This window comes from Curcuma longa, chromosome 6 (assembly GCF_044706935.1).
Source record: "Curcuma longa cultivar G26 ecotype Majalengka, Jawa Barat chromosome 6, ITB_CL_G26_1.1, whole genome shotgun sequence".
Lineage (NCBI taxonomy): Eukaryota > Viridiplantae > Streptophyta > Magnoliopsida > Zingiberales > Zingiberaceae > Curcuma > Curcuma longa.
Window position 1 is genome coordinate 826,500 of NC_133866.1, and position 9,046 is coordinate 835,545.

Below are 9,046 nucleotides of genomic sequence, written 5' to 3' on the forward strand. Positions count from 1 at the left end.
AAAATAGATACCTCATTTTTAGATTTATCAAATCAAGTGTCTTTTGAAGGTGCCTAGAATTCTGTCATGTTCAATTTCTACCAGACAAAAATTTTATAAGGACAGAACTTTTTCAAGCAACCTACATCTTCGATCAGACATGTACTTGATTGATCAAGTAAATTTTTTACCAATCGAAACACACCTTGATCGAAACATAGGATCGTTAGACTCTTGTGTTCGGTATTCAGGATCCATACAAAAAGATACAAAGGAAATAGCTATGCAACGGAATAAAATAGTTTGTACCTTTCCTTTTGTAGGTTGTTTAGAAGATGGTTCATTACCCGAAGGCCTCTTGATCTTTTGTTGTATTCCTCTTCTCTTCTTAGACGTCGTGTGGGTGATGATCTTCCAAGATAAACTCCACCCAACTCCTTCTTTTCCTCTCTTCCAAATCGATGGCAACAAGAGGAAACAACCTCCTCTTCTTCTCTTCCTCTCTTCTTCTCCTCTTCTTGCCACAACCTTTCTTCCTATTCTTCCTTCTTTGGGTGTCGGCCCTAAGGGACAACCAAAGAGAAATATAGACAAGGGGCGCTGGCCCTAGGATAAGAGAACACAAGGGAGAAACTCAAGGAGGGCGCTGACCCTAATTGAAGAAGAGCTAAGGAGAAACTCAAAGGAGGCGCCGACCCTAATGGGTTTAGTGAACCAAATGATTCAGTTTTGAATCAAATTGAACCAACTTGGTTTGATTCACGATGGAAGAGATTTTGACAAAACAAAAGAGATGAAAAGATTCCTCTTATGAAGACGAATCCAACAAAACTGGTTTGGGTTAAATCAGAGTTTGTTTGGTTAGTGAACCAAGCGAACCAAACTTGAACCCTATTTACTACAGTGTTAATCTGAACCGAACCGGCCTATTTGGTTTGGTCTGGTTGGTTTTCAATTGTCGGTTCAGATTGGTTTAAAGGTTTAATCTGGTTGTTGGTTGAGAGTGGCCAACTAGGGTTTTAATTAAACTAGCATTCTCTTTAACAGTCTGTTTGGGAGGAGGTGAGGGAAAGGGAGGGAAAGGTAAGGAAGGGGAAAAAAAAATTTACCTCTGTTTGGGATGGGGTGAGGTAAGGAGGGGAAGGGGAAAGAAGGGGAAGTGTTCCCCTCCATGCCCATGAATAGCCACAATGTCTTACACCCCAAATCGGGGTGTAAGGAAGGGGAAGAAAAATATTACAAGTATCTTCTAATTCTACCCTTCACCGTGCAAACCCCACACCCATTCCACCAGATTGCTGCACCTCCTGACGCTGCTGCCGGCACCTCCTGATGCTGTTGCCGGCACCGATCTTCTCGGTTGCACAGCCTGTGAGGAGGTACTCCGATGCGAGGTAGCCCATCGTTCCGGCCGTTACGGTGGCGTTGTGACAACAGCGTCGATCGCGGGACGTCCAGATTGCTGCACGTCGACAGTGACGTTGCGACAGCAGTGTCGCTGTAGCGGCGGATCGGCAAGCAGGATCGCGGGAAAAAACAACGTCGCGACGGGAAACGACGTCGCATTAGGGCAGAAAGGCATTGCGGCTGTGGGAGAAGCGGCGATCGCGAGGGAAGAAGACAGCGTTGTGGGCTAGGGTTATTTTTGACCTTTTATACATTTAACTTCTATTCCCTTCCCTTTCCTCCCAAATAAATTTTTTTTCTTCCCAAACAAGGTTACTTCTCTTCCCCTCCCTTTCCTTCCCTTCCCCTCCCTTCCCCTCCTTTCCCCTTCCGTTAATGAACCTTCCCTCACCCGATCCAAACAGAGTGTAAAAGGGGAAAATCGCGAGAAAGGGTGGTGGCTGCTCATCCTCTTCACCACGGCGACGGCGCCTGCCCTAATCGTGAATCAGAAACCCTGAGTGTGGCTCCTCCAGTGCTTGTTGTCACCGAAGATTGTTGCTGAATGCTGCGGCCGAGTTCTCACTTCCTCTGCAAGCGCGGCGACTCACGGCTGGGAGGAGAGAATCGCGACAGATTTCTTGCCGGCGCTGCTCCTCCGCCTAACGCCGCTCTTCCTCTCCTGATTGTATGGATCTCTGGCATTTGTTCACTCCCGAACACCACCCCTCCGATGGCGAGAGTGCGACAGCCGTTCACGAGCGACGACGTGGTCGGCCCTCTTCTCGAGCGGCGCCCCTTTCCTGCTGCCGCCGTGGCTGGAACGCGGCAGTGCCCTCTCTTCTGCCGCCACCACCGGAAGGAAGCGAGCTCCTCTGCCCCTGCTGCCCGCGTGGGAGAAGAGCTCCGGAGCCCTGTCAACCGGACCTCTCTGGTCTGCTGGAGAAGCTTGCTGCCACTGGACAGATCGTTGCCGGAGAAGGTGCTTACTGCCGCCGGAGATTGTTGCTGGATTGTCGCCGGAGAGGTGTTCTCTGTTTTGGCCATGCAGGAGAGAAACAGGAGATGCCTGTTTTTGGCTGTGTAGAGAGGGAGTGATTGTATTTTGGGTTTTCAGGATTTGTTATTCGATTATTGAAAATTGTTTCATTTTGAGTTTTCAGGATTTGTTATTCGATTATTGAAAATTGTTTCAACTATCGAATAGTTTTTCAATTGTTGTCGATCAAATCTTGATCATCCGACGACCGTATGTTGATTTTGTGACAGCTTACGAAGCTTTCAAAAATTGTTCCATCTTTATCGGAAGCGTTCTGACTATTTATCCGTTATCGGCAGTCAATGGTTACCACTAAACACTACATCGGGAATATGATTCTTGATGATAGTTAGAAAGCTCTGAAACGATCGCGACACACGTTGTTACGTGGTTTTCAGAATAAAGGTGAATTCTATTAGATAGGATTTTGTATTTTTAACTTGTACGAGTTTTTTACATGGAACACGGAAGGGATCCTATTTTCTGCTATGAAAATTTTTTATTTTATTGCATAGGATTATCAACAGCCTCGTAGTCATCGCTCGTGAGCGGCTCTCATAGGTGGCCTTGCAGCCTTGTAGCCAGCTTTGCCTTAAAGTTGAGGGAAATGAGACGATGCTAATGGCCGACTGTCGCACTTGGCGCTCGTAAGCGGCCTTACGGTTGCCACTCACAAGCGGCCTCGCGGTCACCACTCACAAGTGACCTTAGGTCACGGCTCACGGGTGGCCTCGTAGTCACCGCTCATAAGCGGCTCTCATAGATGGCCTTGCGGCCAGCTTCACCTTAAAGTTGAGGGAAAAAGGAGTAGGAGAGAATCAAAGATTACTGACGACTGATCACGTGGTTTATGAATTGGAGAAAATCATGGAGGCGACGTGCGTGCAAGAGAGTTACGACGATCGAACAAAATTTAGGGTTGGTAATCCCTAAATCATGATTTTTGAATGGGTATTCGTCGGTGTATATGTTGCTAATAAGCGATGAAACATTGATTCGTCGCTAAATCAGCAATTCATTGTTGATTCATTGACGAATCATCGATTTAGCTACCAATCCTAGGTTTTGTTGCAGAATCAACGACTAATTTTTAATTCATCGTTGATTTAGTGACGAACTCAAGATTCGTTACTAATTTACAATGAATTTTTGACAATAATATTTCACTAATGGATTTTACAACGAAAATCTTTTGTAGCTAATTTTGTGATGAAATTTATTTTTGTTGCTAATTTCGTTGTTATTTTGTGATGAATCTATGTTCGTCGCTAATTTTGTCGCTGATTTGCGACAAACTATTTTTGTTACTAAAATTCATCTCTAAATCTATGTTTTTTATAGTTAGTTGCAAAATTCATCATCAAATTTTACTACAAAAATGCTTTTCGTTGTAATTTTACGATGAAAAATCATTTCACCATAAAATTTGTCACAAAAATAATTTCGTTGTAATGCAATGAATGACATTTTTGTTGCAAATTTTGGCAAATTTTCCTTTGCGACTAATTTATTTTCATTACAAAATTTATCACAAACATACAACAGAATCATACACAATCATCATCATACAAAAAACTATTTAATATAGCAAAAACATACATACAACAAAAACAAGCAACCATACAACAAAAACTTAGCATCACCATAAACAAAAGCAAAGCATTCATATACAACAATTTCAAGCGCAACCATCACCACCATCATCATCAAATAAATCATCACCATCACGAGCATCATCGAGAGGAGATAGAGAAGTAGAAATCTGACTTGGATCGAAGGGTAACTCAAGATGTTTCATGATTAACATCTGTTATTGACTAATAACGGAACTCATTCATTTCCTAATCCTTTTGCTTCTATAGTGTGCGAACTTCTTGAAGTTCATTGTCCCTTTGTACAAATAACTTCTTCAAATGATTAATTTCTTCATTGTCCCAATGTTTAGGTAAGTTTTATACATTAAACTCATTTCTTTCTGTAATTTTTTTTATTTTTAAATTTAAAATTATTAAAATATTAGATTGTGCACACATATTGGGGACCCTACCAAGATATCTACATTAGCTTAACAAAAGACATGCAACAAACAACTTAACAGGACAAAAACTAAGTGCTAATTAATAAAACAATATTATGAGACTTCTCCTTGCCACTGAAACTAAATTGAGAAAGAAGGTTTACTTAAGCAGCTCTATTATTATAAGAAAGAATTGATGGTTTAATATAAGTGCTAAACATTAAGAAAGGCGAACTCAAGTTGAAAGTTAATGGATATATAGTGTCTATTATATTTATGTAAAGAAAGGGTATTTTCAATGCTACTACACATGTCAAATTAAGGTGAACATTCACATAAATAGTGAAAGTACACAATATGCTAAGAAAAGAATTGAATCACAACGAGAAAATCAAGGGAAAATGCTTACGTCGAATAGTGTGAGGCAATCCACAATGAACACTCTAGCATCAAACTCTTAGCAAGAGCTTTAACTAGAGTTTCTTGATATATTTCATATCCTATTCACAGGTTGGCAGAATTGCACTTGTATTAATTGGACATCCAAAACATGTAATATAAATACTAAAAAATAAAGAAAAAAATTGCAAACATAGTGGACCAGACAAAAGAACACGATGGCTTAAAGAAGAGATCTCATTTGTATACTTCAAGAACTTATTTTTCAAGTGAATAGATGCATAAGCAAGAGGCTGCTTTGTACTGTCACTATTCAAGAGTAACATAATAAATGATTCATTCAGTGATTTTCACCAATTCAGGAATCATAAAACAAAACAATCAGAAAGCATATTTCATCCCTTTGAAATATGCAACAACAACAATGAAAATATGTAGCAAAACCGACCAAGAGACCAACCAAAATGAAGAGATATATCCTTAAAAGTTTTATATCTCTGAATTATGTCAATATATATGGAATTGTACAAGGTGCAAACACAATCTTAGAGAGGATTAAAGAAAATAGACACAGGGCTTGATTGTTAATCTCTTTCACCAAGCTCAATATCCAAAAGCTTGGATAATGGACATGAGGAGAGCGAAAGACGTACGCTCTATACTCCAAGTGTTCATGAGTAAATTACAAGGGCATTATGGCAATACATAAGTAATTAACCGACGTGGATGATGTCTATTGTACATAGATATAATAATTATTTCACCTGTATGATTTTGCCTGAGAAGGGGTTTTATGTTCTTTAGGTATAACAACTTTATTTGTTTGCGTTGAGAAATGTCTTGCTCACCTTTCCATCACTTGCTCTGAGGCTTGGTATGTCATGAAATTATAGAAATAATATTAGATGTACGATTTAGAAAAGCCTCATCTAGTAGTAAAACATCACAGAAACTTTATATATAGTATCTAATTTATTCTAGTAGTTGTCTAGTAAAGCCTTGCCACACGTCGTGGGCGACCTTGTGGCCAACCTCGCGTCCAGGCACCCAACACCCAACCTCGCGGCTAGGCTGAGGCAGCAACTGAGGTCGAACTTGACCTCACTGCCATGGCTGAAAAGGCGGTCATCGCACCTTGTCACGCCCAGATCTGATCGAAGAGGGGAGGGGAAAGGAAAGGGGAAAGAAGAATATCTTACATATATAGAGAGAATCAGAGATCGAGGCTGAGGAGAGAATCAAAGATTGGGGCAGAGGTCGTGTGGAGAGAAGATCGGGATTTTTGTGATTGGGCGCATGGGAAGAGATCGAGATTTTAAGGGGTTTTTTAGTGACAAATTTAAAATTCACAAATTTTGAAATTCATTGCAAATTTAACAATGAATTATAAATTTGTTGCAAAGTTGGCGACAAATGTTGAATTCATTGCAAATTTAATGATGAATGAAAAATTAATTGCAAAGTTTAGGATTTAGAGAAGGGATTTTATGGGTTTTTAGTAATTAAATCAAATTTCATTGCAAAATTTGGTGATGAATGTAGCATACGTTGCAAATTTGGCAACGAATATAGAATTCATTATAAAAATTGACAATGGATTCAAAAATCATCGCCAAATTTTACCAAAATATAGTCCAAAAAAATTTATTTTGGAACGAATCCAAAATTCATCGCAAAATTTGACGATAAAATTTGAATTCGTTGCATATTTGGCGATGAATTTTGAAATTGTTGCAAATTCTACAATGAAAGTTATTTTATTACCAAATTTATGATGAAATTATTTTATTGCTAATTTCATTACTAATTAGCAATAATTTCTTTTTTGTCACTAATTTTGTTACCGATTTGCGATGAATTTTTTTCATCACTAATTCCATTTTTTTAGTGATAGTTGTGCTTATCTACAAAACGTTAATCACAATGGAAAATAAAAGCATGAAACAATATAAACATATGCACAACAAATAGAGATTTTACTTTGTTTGAAACCCCGATTTCTAATCCAAAGTCTAGTCCTAGGGATACTATCACCATTAAAATTTTCCTTTCTCAGATACTTTCCAAAACAGAGAAGCCTCTTATAAACTACTTCATAAAGAAAATACAAGCAATACAAGGTATAGAAGCAAATACAAGCAATACAAGGTATAGAAGCAAACACAATGAAAGAAAACTATTTTACATAAACCTTGCTTTTAATTGGTGTTGATTGCTTTAGGATACCTCTTGATAGTTTGGAAATGCAGTAACATTTCATCCTCAAACTCTCAAGAATTGGTGACTTTAAATCTCCTCAAAATCCTCTTTTATAATTCTGTTGTTGCGCTGATTTTCGCTTATCAGTAGATTGCCACCTTCCATCAATTGATTGCTTGGTCAAATCTGACTATTACACCTATAAAATGACTCTTCCCAACTCAGTTTGACTACTATCAATCGATTGCTTAACCTCATCAATCGACTAATAGATAATCAATCAAGTTTTTAATCAATTTCTGAATATTATGTTCGCTGCTACAGTGCTATCAGTCAACTATTAAATTTAACTGATAGACTAATAAACATTGTTGCTACAGTGCTAACAATTGATTGATGAAACTCATTTAATTAGCATTGTAGCAAAAATATTGTAATAGAAATCCTAAACTCCGTCACTGCAATAAAGCCCGAAGTTACTATAGTAACCCTCGAAGTTACTACATTAACCTCAAAATTAATACAGTAACCTCAGATTTACTATAACAACTCTAGTTAATGCAGCAAGCCCTAACACCTCAAATCCAAATTTTGAAGTCTAGAATCTATCGGCTGATCGATTTACCTTATCAATTAACTAATACTCCTATTTTAACCTTATCAAATATGAATTCTCATCTTGTCTGATATCTGATTAACCACAACTTTGCTTGACATCTGATCAATTTTGATCTGTCTGAATTTTTCATTACCTAGCATTCAATGAATCTTAAACTACTGAGACTTCTCATCATTGTCAAGTGCCCGATTCTCTATGACCAAGTTGGACTTCATTAATTGTTGTAAGTGTTCAAGTTAATTGTGTCAACTATGATCCATTTAGATTTCATCAACCGTTAAGTATCAAGTTAATTGTGATCCACTTGGATTTTTCTTCTCATGCTAATGCTAAGTGGCTGGCCATCAATGACTCACTTAGACTTTTCCTTTGATACCAATGCTAAGTGGTTGATCATCCATGACTCACTTGGATTTTCCTCTTGCCAATTTTATATTGGACTTTTGACTGTCAAGTATTTGGTTAAGCTTGATCCACTTGGACTTCCCTTACCAACTCCATATTAGACTTATGATTGTCAAGTGTTCGATCAAACTTGATCCACTTGAATTTTCCTTTTGCCAAGCTATTGAACTTCTAACCCCAAGTATACGGTCAACTATGATTTACTTGGATTTTTCTCTTCTTATCAAATATATGAGCAACTTCTTGCTCAACTAACTAATATATTGATTAAATATTTAAATCTAATTCGAGTCAACTTGAACTTGATCAACCTTAATTGAAGTCGATTGCATCAATAAAAGAGGTCAAAATTGACATTAATGAATCACACAAATATCATCAGGTCTATAATTTAATTTTAATTGGTTTAAATTATAAGGAAAAGTTTAGATGATAGATACAATCATTAAGTAGATAATTTGTAAAGTTATAGATGTTTAAATTAATAATAAATAAATCATAAATTAAATCGGATACAAATTTTAAAAATATATATTTTTATCATCATATAATAATTTTTTAAATATCAAAATATTTTAGTATATTTTTCATTAAAAAATACTCTATACTAATAATTTAATCATAGCTATTAAACAAAAATGCTCCATTTTATTTATAAATAAATTTGATTAAAATCATTTTAAAATTATAGTAGCTGAGATTTATTATCGAGAGCTTTGAGTTAAATCAATTTTAATTAAGTTGATAACAAATATCTTATACAACAATACTATGTTATTGTAATTTTAAATTAAGTTGATAAGAGTTGATTACAATGGAACAGAATTACTAAAGTGAGCAAGAATTGAATGTCGATAAAATAATCTTATGATGATCTAGTCATTACACGTATTTTATATTATAGCTCTTTCGAGTTATAACCATATTTATAACTATTATAACAATATTAAATCGACATTTACCAAGTTTGAATAATTTTGATAAAAATGATGAATATTTTTTA